At 42.5% G+C, this 24,115-nt stretch overlaps 1 protein-coding gene across 5 annotated transcripts in view; it reads left to right on the forward strand.

Annotated features, from left to right (window-relative positions):
* Positions 1-581: 581 nt before the first annotated feature.
* Positions 582-24,115, forward strand: part of STRA6 (stimulated by retinoic acid 6) — a 206,980-nt gene continuing 183,446 nt past the window's right edge. For 2 of the 5 annotated variants that reach the window (XM_030187029.1, XM_030187063.1), the window contains exon 1: positions 20,538-20,777. The gene's annotated coding sequence lies outside the window, so the exon portion shown is untranslated. Of the gene's footprint in view, positions 650-1,216; positions 1,239-1,876; positions 1,984-20,537; positions 20,778-21,186; positions 21,248-24,115 lie in introns of those variants that run through there. The other 3 variants (XM_030187036.1, XM_030187047.1, XM_030187056.1) reach the window with 3 other exon arrangements.

Raw genomic sequence — 24,115 nt, forward strand, 5'->3', positions numbered from 1 at the left:
TTCAGGGTATACATCTAGAATGAATCACGGGCATTAAATGATACTGGCTTTTCTTTGGAGCCTCTGAAAGAATACAGACAAAAATGGGGAGCAATTTGAATAAATTGTTTGAGCTGAAATATTTTTCCACCCAGTAGTTAAAAGTAAGTACAACAGTTTCAGAGCACATGTACTTGCAGAAAAGGGACAGGCAAGGGGAAAGCAGTAGGCAGGAAGTTGTGCTGGGATTTCTTCCTACTGGTTAGACCACATGGTTTACTTTTCTAAGGCTTTCTTCTCATGAGAACAGAGATCAAGATCAGTGCACTGGTACAGAGGCTGTGAGAGTGAGTAAACTTTCAAATGAGTGAATTTATAGTGCCTGACTGGGCCCATCAGAAATCCAGGACTGTCCAAAAATCTGTAGCCTGAAACAGGGTAACTTGCCCTTTTAACCAGTTCCACAGAGATGCAGAGCTGCCATGTTCCCCTGTTCCAGGAGGGAGACTTTTTGGCCAATCCTGGTTTTGGACATACACCCCTCATCAGTGTGAGATTTATAGTCCCTGATGATTCTACCCCTTGAAATACAAATAGTACACCCATAATGCACCTTAATAGGCTTGACAACAATCCAGGACTGGCCTTAAAATCTCCCTCTTAGAACTGGGTAAGTTGGCAGCTCTGGAGATCTCATCTCTAGACATCCTCTCACAAATATTGACAAGATACACAGATGAAAAGAAATACAAGCACAGTCTTCTCCCTCTCTAGCTCTCACACAAAAACAAACTTCTGTTGTACTGCTATTCAGATGCACATTTAATGATTTACCCTGCCTACCCCAAGCTACTGTAGTAAGTAGCATTATGTAAAGTTCTTACTCTTGCTGTGAACTCTGTTCCTCAGCCTGTAGCAACCTTCATCCTTCTCACATGCTTTCCTTTACTCAGGAACCCCACTCTTCAGAACACTCTCTAGTGTAGCTCCATTATCTGAGAACTCAGGCAGCTCATCTAAACAGTTCAACTAAATCATAGCACGTGAAGTTTACTTCAAGCTTCTCTCCCCACTTCCTGTATCTAAAACTTGCCTTCAAGGACTCCCGCCCTTACTATTTTGCCATTGGCTATATCTTAGCTACAGTCTCAGAGACTCCTGAGATTGGTCCTGGAAATGGGGAGTCATGAGAAAGTTGAAAGGGACTGGTTGCTGCTGAAATAGCTCTGCTTCTCCTTTGTATGAGAAGAGGGGCTTAGGTGTGTGATGATATCGGTTATAACTGCGCATGATACGTGCCTAATAACTGAGATGTGGCATGTCTCTATTTATATGCTTCTTAACCTCTGTTCTTATATTTGTAGCATGCCTTGGCTTTTTTGCCCCTCTGGAGTTTAATCTATCCTCTGCTTCTCTATAACTCTCTAGGAGGAGGCCATAGGTCCTTGTCCCTTAAGACTTCATGCAGCAAATTCTAGCCCCTGTCCCAGAAAGTCCAACAGAACTTCCTGCACTCTGGTTCCACAAATACTTTTACTCTAATCTTCAGAAATGCCTAAATGCAGACCCTATTTACCAGTCCCTCCACAGCCCCAATACAATTCTCTGGTACATAGCATTTTACATATTTCTAGCAGTAAACTGTGTACTTTGATTTCATAAGACTCCCTACAGTAGGCCTTGTGCCTCATTTTTCAGCATTCCTAGCAGCAGACCTGTGGCTTTTATCAGGTCTCCCAGAATGCCTTGTCCTTTGGCTTCTCTCCCCAAACAGTAGGTCTGCTACTTTATTTTTCGCAGCATTTCTAATAGTAAGCCTTGTCCTTTCTGTTCTCTAAGCCCCTAAAAGTAGACTCTGTCTCAGTGGGTTTTTATGTTATCTCATTGCTCCTAGCAGGCCTCGTGCCTTGCATTCTACTACTACTACTGCATTCTCCAAGCTCTTAACAGTGGGCCCTGTGCTTTTCTCCTGCCAGCATCAGTTACAGCGATAGCAGCTCTCAGGTAAAGGTTTCCTTATGTTCTATTTATTTAATTTTGAATGTCTATCATTTTAAAATGATATACCCATTTTAAATCAGAAATGCTTTTTTTTCCAGTAGAATTAAAATTTATGTGTTAATAAAGGTGCTGGTAAGTGGGAAGGCAGTCAAGGCCAGTCCTACCATTACACAACACCAGGCAGTCACCTAGGGCAGCAACTACTGAGGGGTGCCAAACAGCAGCAAAACAATAGGTCCTGACAAATACACAAAGTCAAACAAAGAATAGAAGGCATTTTTACAAGTAGAAAGGGTGGGCAGTTTCAAGTAACCTATTTACCTAGATTATTCTAGGGGAAGGGGGTTGGGAATGATAGTGATTGTTGGGGGGGGGGGGGGCAGCATTAGTTGAACATTTACCTAGGGTGCTTAATATCCTTGCACCGGCCCAGGCAGTGTATTGCACACCAGCATTATTAGCTACTATAGTGGAAGTGACATAATATCTCCATTGTAATGATTTCTTATAGAGTATGAGACTTTAATGGCATGCTATTAATTTGTTACTTACAAAAAAAACCCCACCTGTTCTTAGTGCCATATCCTGTTATAGCCAAAGGAAGATTGATTGATTTACAAGCATTTATAACCTGCCATTCTAGGGGAAAACTCCAACCTGTACATAGCAATAAAAAAAACATATACAGTAATTACAGTTTACATGCACATGTTTGTGCACATTTGTTTGAGAGCTAAGCATGGCTTTGCCTATGAAATCACTAAAATATTCTATATCATATTTGCCAAAGGTGATTGCAATTTGTGAATGGAACATCACTTATTTCATAAGAGCAGTAAAAGAAATTGGCACTGAAATGGACACCATAAGTTATACCACATTGCAAGCAGACTTCATAGCATGAGGGTTGTTTTTTTAAAGATAGTATACTGATGATAAATGGACAGGTTATGCTGCATTATAAAATCTCCAGGTTTTAATTCAAAATACTGGGTTTCCACAAATATGCCAAGTCTCATACAGCACAAGCACAGGACATAATGGCAGAAAACACCATACAGCAATGGTGATTTTCTGCCAGGTTGCCAACCAGAACATTTCTGGACCTTGGCTGTCACTAGGGCCTACCACTGTACAGGTCTTCTTTTTTTTTTTGTACTTTCTTAAGAAAATTAGCTGGATGGTGTCAGCACTGCCAAGTTACCCATTCCAGGAGGGAAACTGTTTGGCTCGTACTGGTTTTAAACTGACATCCCAAAGAAGTGTAGTATCTGGAGTCCATAATTCTATCCGTTGAAATCAGTGTTGCAGGTCCCATAATGCACCAGGAGGAGGCTGGCAGAAATCCAGGACCGGCCAAAATGTCTCCCTCCTGGAATGGGTAACTTGGTAGCTCTGTGGTATAAGTCAAATGAAGAAAAAAGAATGAGGCACATTTATTGTATTGCAAAACCGCAAATAGATGGAGAACAAAACAGAAAATATCATGTTCTGTAGAAGTCCATGGTGATTTCAACTATACCTACAGTATTTTGTGCAGTTCTGGTTACTGCCTCCTCAGAAAGGCTTAGTGCAAAATACAAAAGGTTCAGAGGATGACAAAAATGGTAAAAGAGATTAAAAAAAACCTGTCTTATAATGACAGGTTAAATACACACGTGTGGCTCTATCAGGCAGGGTGGATGGCTGCCTCAGGCAGAATATTTGGGGGGGGGGGGCATCTCCAAAGACCCCCAAAACAACCCCATGTTAGCCACTTCACTCTACCTCCAGATGGAAAGAGGGTACATTTCCTCCTCCTCCATAGCACCTGGGTGTATGCATGGCACCAAAACACTACTGCAGAAAGCCTTCAGAACAGGGACACAGATCTTTTCAATAATATAGCTTGAACACCAATCTTGTATTGATGACCTGACACAGGCCGTGTTTCGGTGCATAGCACCTGAGTCAGAGATCTTCAAACTGGCGGTGGCAATTCACACAAGTTACCCAGAACTGGCCTCGAGGTTTCCTTCTCCAGTGTCCCAAGGAGTCGGAAACCTCAAGGCCACTGAATCCCCAGCCCTACGAACTTGCTATTTTACCTTTATCTGATTGGTCTTTTCATTGTCAGCAACAGAGCAGACAGCATGATTGGTGCAAAGGAGTAGTCCCACCTCGGTGTAATGCAGTTAGGGCCTTCAGGAGATACACTGAATCCCCCAAGGAGGTTTTATGACAGGAGACAGCATGACGTCAAAAAGTTGAAGCTGTCTCCCCTGTGCAGCCGCCATATAGTAAACCCTAAACTATCAACTGCATAACTAACCATGACACAACTCCTAACTACCTTTATTCAGAAAGTATCTATCTATAACTGCTTGACCAGATCCTCTTGTCTTCCTTGTATCTGTATAACATCAATTGTATTTTGTACCCTGGTATGGCTATGCCACAACAGGTCTTTGTAAGCCACATTGAGCCTGCAAATAGGTGGGAAAATGTGGGATACAAGTGCAATAAATAAATTCTTAAATCCTTCAGTCTCGCTCTTCCCTCACGTACTCTCACAGTTTTCAGCGCATTTTTAACTTCAGTTATAAAAACATGCCAGCTTGTGTAGCATATAGAGGTACACAGAAGAACAGCGCCTCCTAAGAGAAAGAATGCCAAGGAGGTTAACTAAAACAATTATAAACGTCACAAATTTGCTATAGTTTTCAATAGTGTCTGCAAATGTTTGGGGTCACTCAGTATGGTGGCAAGCTCCTCCCACTGGCTTCTGCCCACAAAATAGGCCAAATAGGCTCATGCCATCTCCTGTCATAAAACCAACTTGGAATCTCGCAGCCCTAGGAACATGCTGTCAGATGTGTTCAAGATTTAGGAGGCTAGGATTGCCAACTGCCTGGATTTTGTCAAGATTCTAAAAATTTGTAAACCATCTGTCTCAAAGTCAGTAGGATGACTAAATGTGTGGATATTTTTCAGAATTTAGCCCACTACAATTCTCCATGCTTTCCCCTTCCACTAGTGCAGAGGCTGTGGTAGGATCCAACCAATGGGAAGGCTTCTAGCCCCAGGAAGGAGGGGCTGAGCTGCAAGGGATGTGGGGGAGGGAAGCTAAGCTCTGCAAAGGGTCTTTGGAGAGAAACTAATGAGTGTTCTGAGAGAGTGGGAGGGGAGGAGGTTGTTTTGAAAAGGAACAGGATTGAGGAATGGGGAAAGGTGTATGAAGGGTCTGCTACAGGTTGAGGAAAAGACCTGGTAGCAAATACAAGAACTTTACGTGATGGTGGTGGGCAGACCTGGAGGGGATACTGTCTGAATGAGCACATGAGCAGCAGGCCAGTACTAGAAAAGAGAGCTAGAGTGCATGCACTTTTGTATGTTTCTGTGTCTCTACTACTACTACTTATCATTTCTATAGCGCTACAAGGCATACGCAGCACTGTACACCATACACAAAAGACAGTCCCTGCTCAAAGAGCTTCTCTGGTAAGAACAGTCTTATATAAATCTTCCCTTTGAAAACCTGGGCTGGAATGGAGAACTCGCTGGTACAACCTGTGCACATATTAAGTTTTCAGCCTAGGGAATTTATGAAATTACTAGGGCAAATTCCTTTGAACACTGTCCTAATACATCCTTCACTCTGCCTATATCCTTCCATTTGTGAAGCTTTTTCACATGTAGAACTTGGTAAATTTGTAACTTGCACACATTTCTCTTAAATCGCACTCTGGGGCAGCTCACCCTGGAGATCTCTGGTTTATACCAGAGGTAATGGAGAGGGAAAATGACTTGCCCGTGCCCAGCTTCCCTGGTTCTCAGCCCACTGCTGCAGAGCTGCCAAGTTACCCAGCTCCAGCAGAGAAACATTTTGATTAGCCCTGTTTTTTAAATTTATATTCTAATAGTGTTTTATATGTAGACCTGATATCCAATGGCAGCCCTACCATTAGGCCAACTGAGGCAGGGGCCTCAGGCGGCACTCTCACTTTCCCTCCTCAACTCTCTTCCCCATGTTTACCTTATTTTTTTCATTTCCGAAAGGCAGCGGTGGCAGAGGCAATGATTCCCATAGGCTGCCGGCACCGGCCTCTTCTCCCTACTGCGGCCCACCTCTTGGTGTAACTTCCTATTTCATCAGAGGCGGGACACAGTAGAGAGAAGAGACAGCAGCAGGGCAGTGTATGGGAATCGCTGCTGCCTTTTGGGGGAAAATAAAATAAGGTAAATGCGGCAAGAGGGTTGAGGAGGGAAAGGGGGGGTTACCAGACCGGGCACAGGCATGAGCAGCATCTCATCTCTGCCTCAGGTGGCAGATTGCCTTGGGCCGCCCCTACTGATACCCCCAATTGAAATCAGCACTTCGGGTCCCATAATGTACCAGGATAGGGTTGCAGAAATCCAGAGCTGGCTTGGAATTTTCTCTCCCAGAATTGGATGACTTGGCTGTTAGCTCTAATCTTTAAACTTCTTCATTCACAGCATGTGCTTGCACAGTCCCCAAGCTCACTCACAAACTATTACTGCTATCATACCCACAGCTAGGCTGTGCACTTTTACCTGCTACTTCTGGAGAGGTGAAATGATGGTGGGAGGAGAGCCTCACAAATATATTTATTTGTTACATTTGTACCCCACATTAGTTACCTAGGGCCCAATATAGTGTTAATCTGGCCCTAGGAGTGCTCTGTGGAAGTAGAGCCCCACTGCTGCAGCCTTGTGTCTTGGCCTGCCAACTAACTGTCTTCAGCTGCTGAGTGCTGACTGCAGTGCCATTGATTTGACTCTACTCTGAGCAGATGTGGTAAGAAAGAATTGTTTTTTTGGTGGATGGGTCTTTGGGGTTGAGAGGTTATATGTTGGGGCCATCGAGCCCCTTCTTGCTGTTTTCTCTTGGAGTAGGAACAGGGACTAGGCAGTCCCAACCTAACACCTCCCATTGAGATATGATGTGATGTAGCTGCCAAGCCCCTTTTACTGTTTTCTCTGGGGGGTGAGAGGTGATCATGTTGGGGCTGCTGAGTCCTTTTTGCTGTTTCTCTTGGGATGGGAGCATCCCAGCCTGAGAAAAACAAGAGGCACTCAGCAGTCTCAACCTATCACATCCCATTAAGAGATGATGTGATGGAGCCACTGAGCCCCTCTTTTTGTTTCTCTGGGGGTGTTATATGATGGGACTGCATCATTCTTAAAAACATAAGTATTGCCATACTGGGACAGACCGAAGGTCCATCAAGCCCAGCATCCTGTTTCCAACAGTGGCCAGTCCCAAAACCTTACACTACATTTTATGCTGCTTATCCTGGAAATAAGCAGTGGATTTTCCCGAGTCCATTTTAATAATGGACTATGGACTTTTCCTTTAGGAAGCTATCTAAACCTTTTTTAAACCCCACTAAGCTAACAGTTTTTACTACATTCTCTGGCAACAAATTCCAGAGTTTAATTACATGTTGAGTGAAGAAATATTTTCTCCGATTCGTTTTAAATGTACTACTTTATAGCTTCATTGCATGCCCCCTTGTCCTAGTATTTTTGGAAAGAGTAAACAAGCGATTCATGTCTACCTGTTCCACTCCACTCATTTTATAGACCTCTATCATATCTCTCCTCAGCCGTCTTTTCTCCAAGCTGAAGAGCCCTAGCCGCTTTAGCCTTTCCTCATGGGGAAGTTGTCCCTTCCCCTTTATTATTTTTGTTGCCCTTCTTTGTACCTTTTCTAATTCCACTATATCTTTTTGAGGTGCGGTGACCAGAATTGAACACCGTACTCGAAGTGCAGTCACACCACGGAGTGATACAAAAGCATTATAACAGCCTCATTTTTCTTTTTTCTTTACTATTGTACCAGGTGATCTTGGCTAGAATGACTTCAAGAAAAATTGTGTAGTGCAGGAGGTGTTATGTCCTGAGTACTGGTGACTGCTGCAGTGTTTGAGATCTTGTTAACTGTTCTGTTTCATGTGTTAAGGAAATTTTCATGGATATTTCAGGCAGCTGTACCATCAGTTTGGCCTCAAGCAACAATGACCTTGTTTGAATATGACCTGAAGAAGGAATGGGTGACAAGGCAAAGCTTATTTTATTTTGTTGCATGTACACACAGGAAGTCTTGTGTCTGTTTCTCTCTGCTTTTGCATCTTCTTTGTGGGTACATAACAACTTGCTGCTTCAGCCTCAAAATAACACAAAGTCTGTACTGTACATAAGTATTTTTTCATAGACTCTCTGCAGTTCTACACCACATAATGTCAGTCTGTGTATAACTCTAAAGGATAGATTTTGGAAAGGTGATGGTGAAACAGAACTTAAGTTTCTTTAAATCAACACAGAAATCAAAAGGAGAAGTGGCAAATGTTATAGGTAACTCTCAGAAAGAGACCAAAACGTGATATCGTTCAGCACAGTGAATATATTAACCTTCATTAAGGGTACCCATTGCACTAATGTTAATACACCTACTGAATTCCTTGCTATAAATGTCACCGCACGCCACTCATTTGGGATATCGACGCTCGAATCTCAAGGGGCTGACTTGGGGAGAGGGGGGACAGGACTGAAGGATCAGCAAACTGGAGAGAGAAAGCTGTTGATAGCATTTCAGGCACAGAAGTAAATTTGGAATGCCTGAGCAGTTGGGTTTGTCATTATTGCAGCCTCTGGTGAGACGCACCCTTATTTGATCAGTATTACACTCATTATACGAGATGTGCTCTCCTTTTCTCAATACCTCAACCCAATATAGTGCCAAGATTTCTGAATTAGAACAGATTGTTGCATCTCAGGGTACGAAGTTGCAAGAATTAGAGTCATTGTTGGAGCAAGTTAAGACAACAGTCTGTGTTTGCTCAGGCTTAAATGGTGACTCATAGAAAACTGGAAAATTTGGACAGTTATTATGTGTTGTTTAAATTTAAGGTTATTGAACTTTCCAGTGGATCCTACAGCCTCTTATAAAGATCTTTTCTATAGATTTCTGTGAGTTTTGTATTATCCAGAGATTGGGGTTTTTATTTATTTATTGCGTTTGTATCCCACCTTTTCCCACCTATTTGCAGGCTCAAAGTGGCTTACAGAGTGTGGTTATGACATAATCATTTCGTGATTACAGGGTTCTTTGTTCACAAAAGACTTATTGTCCAATTTCTATATCTAGGCCTCAAGGAAAACCTGGTTAGCCGCCTTTATCTGATTCATCTATGGATATTATGAACTTGACTGTTGCACTGAATTCTGACAGGACAGAATACAAGTCCATGGAATAGAGTAGAATAGGATGCATTAGAAAGATCCAGGGGTCGTTTTACTAAGCTGCAGCAAAAGGGGGCCTGCACTGGCATCAGCGTGTGTTTTTCACACACGCTATGGCCCCCTTTTACTGTTGTTGTTTTTTTTTAAAGAAATGACCGTGCGGCAAGTGAAGCACTTATCGTGTGGCCATTTCAGTGAGGAGCACTTACCGCCACTTATAAAGACTCCTGCACTAACCCGGAAGTAACCAGCCAGCACATGACACTGCCCAATTACCACCGGCACTGCTATTTTTGTAGCACCGGAAATGGTGCGTGCTGGGGGTGGGAACTACCGCTGGGCTGCTGCGGTAGCCCAGCAGTATTTCCGATTTAGCAAGCGGTAAGTCTGTGTTGAGCCTACCGCCACTTAGTAAAACACTTCCCAATGATGTCGTTATTTAAAGAAAGACTTTTGTTGTCTTTTGTTTTCTTGCACGATAAAGATGCTTTGATGAGGTTTTCTTTGAGAGCCCCTTATATATCTTTTTTGGGAGCAAGGGTTCAATTGCTTCTTGATGTTTCCAGAATTTCTCATGGTAGGAAGTTGTTGTTTTTATTGCTTTATTTAGAATTGTTGACTATTGGAGCAGGTGTTATTTGTTTATTCCATTATTTAGCCTGCCCTCCCAACAACACCCAGAACGAGTTAAAGAATTACATTCACGATATAATAAAACACAGCATATAACAAAATTAAATTAAGCAACCATTTCAGCTTGTCAATTTCCATTTCAACTCATCAGATAGCTAGATTAAAATGAGTTTTAATAGCCTTATGAAATCGTAAAAGATCATTAATAGATCTCACAGAGGGCCTCTTTCATCAAGCCACACTAGTGGTTCACGGTGCGGTAATGGGCTTCGTCGGCAATGCCGCACTGCTTGATAAAAGAGTCCCAGAGGGAGGAACCTTGTTCCACAACAGGTTATAAGAGTAAGCGAGGAAGTTAAGTGTGTCAAGCTGGCGGTGCACTCGGATGTGTTGTGAGACGCTCTTCAGAACGTTGATACCTTTTGCTACTGAAATTCTGAATACCTCTGTTCCAATGCCACATATGAAAAGGAAAGGATTGACGAGAGTGGGATTCCCGCCTTCCTCATCCTCGTAGCCGATTCAGCCAACTCTGGAGCGTTTCCTCACCGGAGGCCCCCAGCCAGGAATAAGGGGGGTAGGTCCCATAGCAGAGGTAACCGGAGAAGAGGAACCTCTGTGGGGAAATGAAATATCTTGTCTCCCCCCTCAGCTTCGAAGTGCCTCCATGCCCAGCAGCGACAGCATTTAGGAAAGGAGATTCAAATTTGGCTGGAAGTGCAAAGAACGAACCCCTTGGTCGGGATCCTGATTTGCTGCAAAAGACTTTGGAGTTTGAGGCCCCAGATTCTGCTGGATAGCAATCTTTATGTTAATTGGTAAATGGTGCCTGGAGGTTGTATTATTATTGTTGGTTTGTTTACAATAAAAATTAAAGTAAAAAAAAAAAAAGTTAAACCAGCATCTAGTAAAACTCCCAGACTACATACTTGGTCTTTCGCCACTATACCCTTACGAGAAAAACTACATTGGCTCCCAATCAAAGAACGAATTGCGTTCAAAATCTGCACCCTGGTTCATAAAATCATTCACAGCGAGGCCCCGGTCTACATGGCAGACCTTATAGACTATCACGTCTGTGGCCGTGACCACCCTCAGCCTTACCTTCTTTCTGGGGGTCAGCAGCTCTGATGGCTTCTGTCTGTGTCTGTGTTTGTGTTTGTCTTGTCTCTAGTCTCTGTGCTGATTGCTTCACTAGACCTCACCTGTGTGGGCTATGCCTCTCTAGGGAGCCAGCATCTAAGATGGCTGCCACCGGCTCTGTGCCAGCTTCCAAGATGGCTCCTGCTTGTCTTTCCTGTGGGCTCACTTCCTATGTGTGTCAAGCCTCTCTTTGGGGTCTGTGTACTTCCTGCTTCTGCCCTACTGCTGGTGACTCATCAGTGAGAGCCTTCATAAGGAAGTGCTGTGCTTGCAGTCAGCGCCTTTGGATAAGTGTTATGCTCTTAGGTCAGGTTAGTAAGTGTCTGCTGCACTACTGCTTAGCCTCTCTCTGGGTTCCAGCCCAGCTTCTTTCTGTGTTTGTGTCTCTGTTGTCCTTCCGTGGGAGGTCTTCCCTGCCACTGTCTGTCTGTGGACTGCGGGTCCTTCCTGGCTTACCCTGGGTTTGGGGTGAAGCCTCTGTTCCTGGCTTACCTTGGGTTTGGGGTGAAGCCTCTGTTCCTGGCTTACCCTGGGTTTGGGGTGAAGCCTCTGTCCCTGGCTTACCATGGGTTGGGGTGAAGCCTTTGTCCTGGTTTACTCTGTCTGTTCTCCTGTCTGCCCCAAAGACCCTTGGCCTGTTATTCCTGGTTACTCTGTTTGCTCTGCTGCCAGCCCAAGACCCATGGCCTGTTCTTCCTGGTTTTCTCTCTTTACCCTAAGTCCTGCCTTGCCTAGCCGGTGTGCCTACCCTGCTTGTATATCCTGAGTGTATATCCTGAATCTTGTATCTGTCTAGCTAGTGTGTATTTCCTGGGTGGTTATTCCTGTATCCTGTCTCCACCTAGCTAGAGGGTTTACCCTGCGGGTATTCCCGGATCCCCGTTCTGCCTAGTGTGTATGCTGCCCTAGTCCTTGCTCCTGCTAGGCTTCTGTATGCCTTGTGTTCCTAGGTCTGTCTTCTGGGTCTTGCTAGTGGCTGTGCAGCAGCACACTGTCTGAGTCTAGTTCCGTGCCCTGTTGCCCTCGTGTATCCCAGACCCAGGGTGGGTCCTCTGGATCTTCAGTTCCTGCCTTATCCTGCAAGTCCTGCCGGCCGCCTGCACTTCGGAGCTCAACTCCGGAGGAACGGTGGCTAGGTGCAGGTGAAGCTGTTTCTGTCTCATCTGTTCTAGTTGCCTGCCTTGTTCTACTCCAGTCCAGAGTTCCAGTACTGCTCTTCGGGGTATCCAGTTCCAAGGTGGTCTTGCCTGCCGCTCCTCGACAGTGGCCCAAGGGCTCACGAACTCCAGTCCTGCCTCGAGGACCTGACAGGATGCCAAGGCCCTCGAGAACGCAACATAGACCTACCAACCAGAAACACAAAAAGGTCAGCACGCACATATCTAAATCTCCACTATCCCAGCTGCAAAGGACTAAAATATAAAGCAACATATGCATCCAGCTTCTCTTATATAAGCACGCATATGGAATGCACTTCCAAACGTCATGAAAACAATGCACGACCTAACAAACTTCCGGAAATCGCTAAAAACCAACCTGTTCACAAAGGCATACCAGAATGATCCAACCTAAACACCTGAACCCTCCAACACAATCGAAACTACTACCAGAAGTGGACAAAACTAATCTCTCTCTCCTGAATTCTTACATACTCCGTCATCTATGATCATTAACACTTGACCAGTCTGTATTTCTCTTAGCGGAATTGGCGATCGCCATCACGGTACTATGTAAGCCACATTGAGCCTGTAAATAGGTGGGAAAATGTGAGATACAAATGCAACAAATAAAATAAGTATTAGACCCTTGCCATGATAAAGATGGACGAGAAAACCGACAATTACCTCTACGAATCCACAAGAATTTGGTTTTAGTCTCATTCAATTGCAACTTATTTGACATCATCCAATTTTCAGTCATACAGATCTGCAATTTATCCAATTGGCCGTCTCGGGCTGATCCCAATGAAATATATAGCTTAGTTTTTCTTTGGATAATACTACTAATTTGTTCTTTTACCTTCTCAGCTTAGGTTTTTTTCTAGATTCTAAGCATGCATAATGTAAGGGTTTAATTATGGACTCTTATGGGATTTAACATTTTTTTTTTGGGGGGGGGGGTGGAATTTTCATCTCCTTATTTATTCTCCCTTTTCTTTTTAGTTATCTTCTCTTTTTTTTGTGGTTTCTGGATTCCTTCCTTTTTGTGGGCTATTATATTACATAGAAAAAAGCCTATATTCCTTGTAATACATTCTGATTTAGCTAATTTTTGTTTTCTGTATTTTCTGTTATTTCTTATTCCAACTAAAGTTTGACGGATTGTATTTTGAAAAGCAAATTAAAAAATAATAATGGAAAGAGCTGAAAGTGAAAAATCAGAGATAGATGTATGGGAGAAAGTGAAGAATACAGAAATGGAGAAGAGAAATGAGAAATAGAGAGAAGACCCTGCAAATATAGTTAAGAGAACACACAGAGGAAAGCCCAAACACAAGGGTAGAAAACATAATTTTATTTTCAGTTTAGTATATGTCAGATTTTAGAATTATTTTGGTTTACGATGATGTTATTGAGATGACACCAGAATCAGAATGTTCTTTCTGTATGGTGAGATCTGCTCGGAAATCTCCTAGTTCTGCTCTGTGTGCACTGTTCTGTGGATGCAGAATAGATGTGTACAACACAGTGCCTAATCCTTTCATCTCAGCACTCCGCAATCCCCCCATCTAATCTCACCATCTCTGACACTACAATCCCCATTTCTGAAAACCTGAAAATCCTTGGAGTGACACTAGACAGCCACCTCTCCCTCGACAATCACGCCACATCCACCACAAAGAAAATGTTCACAATGATGTGGATATTGAAATGCGTAAAACCATATCTACCCCAGAAAACATTCCAGAATTTAGTGCAATCCTCGTTACTTACCCATGCTGATTATTGCAACAGTATTTTCTTAGGCTGCAAAGCCTATATCCTAAAAAAACTTCAGACCGCCCAAAATACAGCAGCAAGACTCATCTTTGGCAGATCATGTTTTGAGAGTGCAACTCCTCTCCGTGCAAGACTGCACTGGCTCCCAATCAAAGAACGTATCAATTTCAAAGCCCAGACTTTAATCCACAAGATAATACACGGAGAATCTCCAAACTATATGATAAATCTGATCGACCTTCCAGCAAGAAACATGTCTGTATCCTCACGAAAGTACCTCAACCTGCACTACCCCAGCTGTAAAGGTCTCAAGTACAAAACTTATTATGGATCCAATTTCTGGGCAGCCGTCTATGGAACGCTCTCCCTAGACCTATCCGAGCAATCCATGACCACCTACCATTTAGACAAGCACTAAAAACCCATCTATTCAAACAAGCCTACCCACAAGACCCAGATTAATCTCTTGAACCCATCTACCTTACATATACTGAAGAGAAAACGACATTGACCCAGACCCTATCTCCCACCTTACCTTCCTCTCTCTATCACCTGTCTCTACCTACCTAGCCATCCTATTACTACCCATCCATCCTATTATTATGTTATACTTAATTTCCTACTTTACATAACAAAATTCTGTGTTACCTATTACTATGTAAGCCGCATTGAGCCTGCTTTTAGTGGGGAAAGTGCGAGATACAAATATAATAAATAAATAATACAGCTGACATAATAGCAGTCCAGTATTGAAGGGTTGGGATTCGGTATTTTTTGTATTAGAGCCCTAAACTACATAAGTTTAAAAGAGGACACTTCATGAAACTAATGAACAGCAAATTGCATAAAGTTGTTGTTGTTGTTGTTTTTTTTCCCAGAAAACACATTATCAAGTTGTGGAACCTGTTGCCAAAAGTTCCAAACAAGTTTGGTCAAGTTCCTGGCGGAAAAGTCCACAAAATTTATTACCAGGTTGACTTCAGAGAGCCATTGCTCATCCCTAGAAATGAGCTCTAAGAAACAGATCTACAGTTTGGGATTTGCTGGATATGTGTGAGCTTAGACTGGGCTCAATGAAACTTGATCTGACTCAGCATAGGTTTTCTTATGCTCTTGTCATGTCCCTGCAGGAGAAAGCCTTTAGACCAAACACAACAGTGGAGGTGACCAAACAAACAATCTCATACCAAAAGGTGCCAACAAATCCTTTCTATTCAATAAAGGATTTGTTGGCACCTTTTGGTGCGAGACTTTTTGTTTGGTCTGTGTGATACCCCTGGAGGGTAGTTCTTGTTTTTGGAGAAAGTCTTTAACCATGGGTGAACTTCCCAGTAAGCAACTACCTGGTATTAGAAGTGGCAATCTGGTGCAGCCTCATTATTATTTTCTGATAGTCTGTCAATACAACATCAAAGGTAGCCCCCCCCCCCCCAATAAAATATATGATTTTGGAGGAGGGCACCAATGTTTTGGAGTAGCTGGAGGGTCAGATCCACCATGATTTTTCACTGTTGCCATGACTTAGTTATTGAGAACTTTTATTAGAATGCTTCACAAAAGGAGTCCTTGTGTAATTTCTTGTATCATAAAATTAATTCAGACAGACAAGTATATATATGGAGAGTAATTTTATAATTGGGCACATACTTTTAAGTGGTAAAGTACAAGCCCATTGTGGTGTATTTTAGTCATTTATGTACAGATGTGGCCATATGAGTGGAGGAGTGGCCTAGTGGTTAGGGTGGTGGACTTTGGTCCTGAGGAACTGAGTTTGATTCCCAGCACAGGCAGCTCCTTGTGACTCTGGCCAAGTCACTTAATCCCTCCATTGCCTGCCGCATTGAGCCTGCCATGAGTGTGAAAGCACAGGGTACAAATGTAACAAAAAATAAAAATAAATAAATATGTGTGTATAAATGACCTCTTATAGGGAAATGGGACTTGCTATACCACCTTTCTGTGTTTTTTTTGCAACTACATTCAAAGTGGTTTACCTAGTATATATAGGTACTTATTTGTACCTGCTGCAATGGAGGGTTAAATGACTTGCCCAGAGTCACAAGGAGCTGCAGTGGGAATCAAACCAAGTTCCCCAGATTCAAAGTCCACTGCACTAACCACTAGGCTACTGCAAATACTGACTGTATACTTTGCTGGTAAGTATACACAGGAGTGAATTTGGATGGAGCATGGGCAGAGTGGCATGACATGCACTGCTGGTTCCTTGGTAGAATTCTCACCTATCTCCCAGAAGGCCTGGGTTTGATTCCCGGCAAATGGAGTCAAGTTTGGGAAGCCACTGCTTGCCCTAGGATCAGTAGCATACTATTTGGGCTTTTGTCAGGTTCTTGTGACCTGGATTGACCACTTTTGGAAACAGGATACTGGGCTAGATGGATCATTGGTCTGACTCAGTATGGCTATTATGTGCTTATGATCAGAAAAATACTATAATTTGCATGCAAACTTGGCAAATATTAACACAGATATTTATACCAGCTCAGGGCTCATATAATTGTCCACCCTGCCATTTGCAGTATTATTTTATAAAGACTCATAGGTGCTTACTTACCTTGATAAAATAGGCTTCACATAGGTGCCTTAAATGGTGTTTTAACTAGGTTCCCCTTTTTAAAGTTATCCTCATCAGGGTTAATTTAATAAAGGGAACTAAAACTTAGGAGCCTAAAATCTGGGCGCTGAACTGATTACATTTACAGATAACACAAAACTATTCAAGGTTGTTAAAATACATGCAGACTGTGAAAAATTGCAGGAAGACCATAGTAAATTGGAAGACTGGGCATCCAAATGGCAGATGAAATTTAATGTGGACAAATGCAAAGTGATGCACATTGGAAAAAATAATCCGAATCATAGTTACTTGATGCTAGGGTCCACCTTGGGGGTCAGCACCCAAGAAAAAGATCTAGGTGTCACTGCAGATAATATGCTGAAATCTTCTGCCCAGTATGCAGCGGTGGCCAAACAAAAAACAAGATGCTAGGAATTATTAGAAAAAGGATGGTGAATAGGACCGAAAATACTATAATGCCTCTATCGCTCTATGGTGCGACCTTGCCTTGAGAACCGCGTTCAGTTCTGATCACTGTATCTTAAAAAAGATATAGCGAAATTAGAAAAGTTTCAAAGAAGAGCAACCAAAATGATAAAGGGGATGGAACTCCTCTCATATGAGGAAAGGCTAAAGAGGTTAGGGCTCTTCAGCTTGGCAAAGAGACAGAAGGGGATATGGTTGAGGTCTACAAAATCCTGAGTGGTGTAGAACGAGTGGAAGTGAATCGATTTTTTTTACTCTTTCAAAAAGTACAAAGAGTAGGGGACACTCAATGAAGTTACATGGAAATACTTTTAAAACAAATAGAAGGAAATATTTTTTCACTCAATGAATAGTTAAGCTCTGGAACTCATTGCCAGAGGATGTGGTAACAGCGGTTAGTGTATCTGGGTTAAAAAAAAGGTTTGGACAAGTTCCTGGAGGAAAAAATTCCATAGTCTGTTATTTAGATGGACATGGGGAAGCCACTGCTTGCCCCAGGATTAGTCACATGAAATGTTGCTGCTAATTGGGTTTCTGCTAGGTACTTGTGACCTGGATTGGCTACTGTTGGAAGCAGGATCCTGGGCTACATGGACCATTGGTCTGACCCCAAATCTGTTATAGAATATTAGCATCCGTGTCTATGGCTGGTGTTAATGGCCATGCATAAATGCAAGTATTCTGTAAAGTACATGCTAAATTGTGGGAATGCCCATGATCCACCCATGCCCCTCCCATGGGAACGCCTTCTTTGCAGTTATGCACAAAAACACATAGGTATCCAGTTACAGAATAGCACCTAAGTGCCCTTACACATGTAACTACCGTTTTACCCCCATTTTGGTGCTCAACTGCCATTATCTTCTGTTTTCATGCTAACTTATGGCACACTGTCGGGCTCATTTTCGAAAGAGAAGGACGCCCATCTTTCGACACAAATAGGAAGATAGACGTCCTTCTCACAGAAACATCCAAATCAGTATAATCGAAAGCCGATTTTGGACGTCCCTAACTGCACTCCGTTGCAGGGATGGCCAAAGTTCAAGGGGGCGTATTGGAGGTGGAGCGAAGGCGGGACTTGGGAGTGCCTAACACTTGGACGTCCTTGACCCATAATGGAAAAAAAGGAGGACATCCCTGACGAGCACTTCCAACGTTTTCACCTGGACCTGTTTTTCTTATGACTGTGGCACAAAATGGTGCCCGAAATGACCAGGTGACCACACCGGACAGAATCGGGGATGACCTCCCATTACTCACCCAGTGGTCACTAACCCCCTCCCACCCTCAAAAAAACATCTTTAAAAATATGCCGTGCCAGCCTCTATGCCAGCAGTTTTAGTGGGTGCACTACACTTCAGACAGGCGGACCCTGCCCCATCCCTCCCCCACCTGTTACGTTTGTGGAGGAAACAGTGAGCCCTCCAAAACCTACCACAAACCCACTGTACCCACATCTAGGTGCCCCCCTTCACCCGTAAGGGCTATGGTAGTGGTGTACAGTTGTGGGTAGTGGGGGTTGGGGGGGGGGCTCAGCACACAAGTTAAGGGAGATATGTTCCTGGGAGCAATTTATGAAGTCCACTGCAGTGCCCCCTAGGGTGTCCGGTTGGTGTCCTGGCATGTCAGGGGGACCAGTGCACTACAAATGCTGGCTCCTCCCATGATCAAATGGCTTGCATTTGGTCGTTTCTGAGATGGACGTCCTTGGTTTCAAAAATTGCCAAAAATCAGAAACATCCATGTCTAGGGATGACCAAATTTAAAGATTTGGCTATCCCTGACGGTATTTTCGAAATGAAAGATGGACGTCCACCTTGTTTCAAAAATACGGGTTTCCCCACTCCTGGATCAACGTTTTGCAAGGACATCCAAATCAAAACTTTAGACGTCCCTTTCAAAAATGCCCCTCCACATAGAATTAGTATCATAGCACTCACAGAAGAATGGTTGGCTTTGCAGAAGCTTGGGTTTGTCTTCTAGATTTGGCTAACTCCCTTTCCAAAATATGAGTTCAAAGTTAAATACAGGTATAAATTTGGAACTTGTGAGTAGTGATGCTAATTAAGGCATCAACCTCTGCTACCTGAAGCATTTTTCTGCAAAAGTATTGTGGTGGTTGTGCTAGTCCACTTGACTATATAGAAATAAGGGTCAACAAAGAAGCAGTAGGTCATAGCCTTTCATAAATATTCATATTCAGTTACTTCTCATAAGTATTCATATGCTCCATAACTTTCATTATTATTATTTGAATTTTGCTCACACCTTTTTCAGTAGAAGCTCAAGGTGAGTTACATTCAGGTACACTGGATATTTCTCTATCCCAGGTGGGCTCACAATCTAAGCTTGTACCTGAGGCAATGGAGGGTTAAGTGACTTGCCCAAGATCACAAGGGGCAGTAGTGGGATTTGAACACCTCTGGAATTCAAGACTGGTGCTCTAACCACTAGGCCACTCCTCCACTCCAACTTACATGCCAGCATGAAGACTTTTGTCTTCATGTTGCAGCAAGCATGGAAAATCCAGGGAGACAGATTGGAGAAATGGATCTTGGACATGGCCTAAAGACTCAAAATGAATTTAAGAAAATTGACTGAGGAAGTCCTACAAAATGATTTGAACTCCATTCCTTTTATCTTGCTGCACCTCACGCCTGGAATAGACTTCCCAAGACTGTATGTCTAGCCCCCTCTTTGGCCGTTTTCAAGTTTCCAAACTTAAAGCCCACCTCTTTACCACTGCTTTTGACTCATAACCACTGCTCACTTGCCCTATCCTTTCATCCTCACCTCTTTATTCCCTTACCCCTAATTATTCTGTCTGTCTGCCTGTCTTATCTAGATTGTAAGCTCTTTGAGCAGGGACTGTCTTTTTTTGTGTATGGTGAACAGCGCTGCATATACCTTGTAGCGCTACAGAAATGATAAGTAGTAGTAGTAGTAGATGAGATAATCTTCTCAAAATAATCAAGGATTGTGATTTGTCACACTGTGCATTAAAAAACGTTTTAAAAGGCCCCTTGTGCTTCTTTGCCAACCCTCCCACCCTATGGGTTTTCACCCTTTATTTAACCCATCCTCCAAGTTCAAATAAGGCAGAAGCAAACCCCAGTCACTCTTACACCACCAGTGCAACAAACTTCCATTGTATGCAGATTTCTGTCATGCATATTAATTGGGCCTGTCTTGTAAACCTGATAGCTAGGTGGCTGTGACCCAAGGACTGGGCTGGGAACCCCTGATGTAGATGTTTGTGTGTGAAGTGGGGAGGGTAAAGAAGAAAGAAAACTTTAAAACTATGAAACTAACCTGTTTACTCCTTTCCTAAGATCTAATAATTCATGAAATAAGGAAAAATAATCACAATGAGGCCCGAGAGTTCCCCTCAAAGAATGCTTATCATGATCAAAGCTGAAAGAGATCAGACAGTCGTTTTAATTTGGTGAGGGCCTGGCCTGGGGCCAAGCCCCTTCAGCAGGAGAAGGATAAAGTTCTGCAACCATCCAGCCTCCTCCTTCCCTGCCTCACTGAACTTTGCCTTTCAGTGTGTGCATGGCTGCGCCTGGCCACTCTTCAGGTTAAGCAGCAGCTGCAGGAGATACTTGCCTTGTTTCTCATAACTCTGAAACGTTCAAGAAAGAAAATAATCTAAGATAAAAAGGCCATGTGGAGTATGGATTAGAGGTCTGTTACTTTTAGGATAAACGATTTGGCAGGATTAAGCCCTCCTCCTGGTGGCTAAGAGTTTTGTCCAGGAATCTTGACATATGCAGGTAAACTTACAAATAATTAATTTCGTTTGCTCTTTTCCTTCAATCCTTGCAAGTAACTGTAGTGCTATAAAATTGCATGCATCAAGTAATTAGAAGCATTTCGTGTAACTGATGATTCTGCAGTTGGTAGTGAATGTTGCCAATAGCACAATACCACTTTTGTTATATTTCCTTTCAGCTTAAGGACACAATTTCTTTTTTTTATCTGTTCATTTTCAAGCTGGAAATGGGGTGAAAAAAACAGTTCTCTTAGAAAAACAACACAGTAGGTTACAGGCAGCTTCTAAATTGAAGTGACTGGCTAGTGAACTGATTTCAGGAATTCTGGTTTCATGGCACACTAATGAAGCACATCCTGAGTTCACTTTAAATGTATTGACCTCTGAGAAGATCGGGCTGTGGTGATATATATCTTATTTTGAAGTGTGTCTGATGGATAGGGGGAGGATCATTTGTAGATGGAAAGCAAAGTAAGTTTAACTGGTTTCTTTAATTGTTCTGTAACTTGTACAAGTGATTTGTCAATATATTTATATAAAATGCTGACATTGAGGTCCAAGATATTTGACTGTATTATAAATGAATCCATCATATTTAGGGACCAAAGAGTAAAAAGTAATCGGGAAAAAGAAAAGGAGGGGCTCCATCCACACCTTTGACCATGTGGATGCAATCCCATATTATATGGAGCTGTGTTATATGGAATCATGAAAGTACCTATATATACACAAGCAAAAAGAGATGCAAGTTAAAACTTGAAAAACAGAGGTACACTTGTAAACCCTACTAAACTGGGACCTGTAATCCAACAGGCAATGCATGATAGCAACTAAGTATGTAAAGGTGGTGATGTGGAGTGATGTAATGGTTGCAGGACTAAGAAATACTATATAAAGTAACTTTTATATCATGACTTAAGCACAATTGCTATGAAGTACCTGCCTTTCAGTAAAATGGATTACGCAGGACTTTGAAAAAATTTATTTAAACAATCTGACATTAGACAATTAAATGGTCAGTTAAAGCAAACATAAATCACTGAGATTCTTCTTGTTTCATTCCTAAGTGGCTTTTGTGTTTAATACAGGGTGCGGCTAAGTGGAAGGTACTTTCAAAATCTTTAATGAGTCTTAAGTAAACTACAGCACAGCTGTCCTGATCCTTATCAAATCTCCATGCAGATGTAACATGAATAGAAGTAAAGTATGGATAAGTGGATTTAAGAACAGACCTGTTTAAAATGGGGTGTATTAACATCTTATTTTACAAGAAGGGTACTTTAAAATTTAGGGAATAACATAGAGCTAAAAACAGCCCTAGAAATAAGTTAATCAATTGATTCAAAACCCCTATCTGGCTGGGATTTGAGTTATCCTGTAGCAGTAGCGAATGTGAATTATTTTTTTTAACAGCCCCCCCCCCCCCCCCCCAGTGATTACTGGAAAAGCGACAGATGAGGGAAAGGGAAATGGGACTTGATATACCACTTTTCTGAGGTTTTTGCAACGTCATCCAAAGCGGTTTACATATATTCAGGTACTTATTTTGTACCAGGGGCAATGGAGGGTTAGGTGACTTGCCCAGAGTCACAAGGAGCTGCAGTGGGAATTGAACTCAGTTCCCCAGGATCAAAGTCCACTGCACTAACCACTAGGCTACTCCTCTACTCCATTCCTGAGTGATGTAGCATCAATTTTTCACTCTTTCGAAAAGTACAAATACTAGGGGGCACTCGAGGAAGTTACATGGAAATACTTTTAAAACAAATAGAAGGAAATATTTTTCACTCAACGAATAAACTCTGGAACTCTTTGCCAGAGGATATGGTAACAGTGGTTAGCGTATCTGGGTTTTTAAAAAGTTTTGGACAAATTCCTGGAGGAAAAGTCAATAGTCTGCTATTGAGACAGACATGGGAAGCAACTGCTTGCCCTGGGATTTGTAGTATGGAGTGTTGCTGCAATTTGGGTTTCTGGCAGGTACTTGTGACCTGGCTTGGCCACTGTTTGGAAAACAAGATACTGGGCTAGATGGACCATTGGTCTGACCCAATATGGCTACTCTTATGTTCTAAAACAAATTATTTTAAGTAAATACCCCTCTTAAGACTGATCTGGGATGAGAATTACACTCTTTTTGCAGAACAAATGAGACTGTGGATCCTCCTTCAGAGACTGAGAACTTAAAAACACTAGTGTCTGGGAATATGGATCACTGAATGGAGAGCACTTATAGCATTGAGGCCCTAAGGGATCACCCCCTCAGAAGCTGATGCAGAAAGGCTCCTAATAAAGTTGAGCACAGATGACCAAGTGCATGGCTTCTAATATGAGCCTAATACCATGGAATGTGCTAAGTTAATTATAGGCAATTTTATGCACAGAAATCCTACATCAAATGGGGATAGTATGCTGGATGCACGTTCACAAGTTTTTGTGGTAAGCTCATCTTCTTGTGCTCGTGTCCGAACCAAAACTGAAAGTCTCAGCACACATCGGCACCTGTTCTTCTGTGCCTAAATATTTTTGAAAGGCTCATATTTAAGCGCAGAAGATCAGGCGCTGATGCATGCTGACGCTGTTTTGGTTTTGCTCACATGTCTCTTGCTTACCATCCGCATTTAAATCTTACAAGGGCTTCCTTCCACTTGCAAGCTGCACCTTTAAAAAGATATAGATAGGATGGAGTTGCTCCAAAGGGCGGCTACTAAAATGGTCAGTGGTCTTTGTCATAAAGTGCATGGGGACAAACTTAAAGATCTCAATATATATACTTTGGAGGAAAGGCGAGATATGATAAAGACATTTTAAATATATATGTGGCATAAATGCACAGGAGACAAGTCTCTTTCAATTGAAAGGAAGCTCCAGAACGAGGGGGCATAGGATGAAGAGGAAAGGGGATAGACTCAGAAGTAACCTGAGGAAATACTTCTTCACAGAAAGAGTGGTGAATTCATGGAATGGCCTTCCGATGGAATTGGTGGAGACAAAAACAGAATACTAATTCAAGGGAGTTTGGGACAAGTACATAGGGAGTGATAGGGAAAGTAGGTGGCATGTATGGGCAGACTGGAAAGGCCGTATTATCTGCCTATATTTTTCTCTGTTAAGTGTGGAAAAATTGACAAGAAATCCTCTCTGCAAAACCTTCCACTTAGCTTCGGACCTGGAGAAAAAAAATCTTGTGTTGTGCATGTATCAAAAGTGGGGTGGTGTACTCTTAGCATTGCACAGAATATGTTAATTAGCTTGTTAGCATACATTTTAATACAGCCTGTGCTGTCTTCCTACACAAGCTAACACCTGCAGACAATTCCACTCTGCATTGCTAGGTGT

This window comes from Microcaecilia unicolor, chromosome 1 (genome assembly GCF_901765095.1).
Source record: "Microcaecilia unicolor chromosome 1, aMicUni1.1, whole genome shotgun sequence".
In the NCBI taxonomy this organism is placed as follows: Eukaryota; Metazoa; Chordata; class Amphibia; order Gymnophiona; family Siphonopidae; genus Microcaecilia; species Microcaecilia unicolor.